The sequence below is a fragment of the Sinocyclocheilus anshuiensis genome, unplaced genomic scaffold (genome assembly GCF_001515605.1).
Source record: "Sinocyclocheilus anshuiensis isolate Anshui unplaced genomic scaffold, SAMN03320099.WGS_v1.1 scaffold2799, whole genome shotgun sequence".
NCBI classification, from domain to species: Eukaryota; Metazoa; Chordata; class Actinopteri; order Cypriniformes; family Cyprinidae; genus Sinocyclocheilus; species Sinocyclocheilus anshuiensis.
The window spans coordinates 10,695-11,224 of record NW_015548372.1 but is presented as its reverse complement, the minus strand read 5'-3'; the positions used below and the strand labels follow the sequence as shown (position 1 = coordinate 11,224).

The 530-nt window shown below is 30.8% G+C and overlaps 1 long non-coding RNA gene across 1 annotated transcript in view; it reads left to right on the top strand.

Moving 5' to 3' along the window:
* LOC107656671 (uncharacterized) overlaps positions 1-213 on the top strand; it is a 9,483-nt gene extending 9,270 nt beyond the window's left edge. Inside the window, exon 3 of the long non-coding RNA XR_001630588.1 lies at positions 191-213. This is a non-coding gene — a long non-coding RNA (uncharacterized LOC107656671). The remainder of the gene's footprint in view (positions 1-190) is intronic.
* Positions 214-530: the final 317 nt, after the last annotated feature.

Genomic DNA, 530 nt, shown 5'->3' with positions numbered 1-530 from the left:
ACATTAGGCTATAGCTTATATTTATTTAGTACATTTTTTAATTAATGTAAAAACTAAAATGAATTGTAAAACTGAAAGTAATTTTTAACATAAATTTTTAAAATTGTGTTCAGCATGGTGGGCCGCGGGTTGAGAACCACTGAGTTAGACCTTTAGTAGTAGATACTTGTGCATTATTTGCTCTTTACAGGTGCAGACATGAAAGCTCCCAAGCAAAGAACTCATTGGACTAAGATGTGGAAAGACAATGCTGCACAATGAGCAACAACCAAGAACAGTATTCACTGATTACCTTTAAAAATGATTCACGACAGTTAGGTAATAATTGTATATTATTTAAATTGTTTTACCAATGACAAAATGTTTAATTCCAAAACTTTGCCATTTACCAAGGTTTACCTTTATTTATTAAATGTTACACTCTAAAAAATGCTGGGTTAAATATAACCAGTGGTGGAAAGAGTACTGAAAAAATATACTCAAGTAAAAGTACCATTACCTTCCAAAAAATGTAGTGTGAGTAGAGTAAA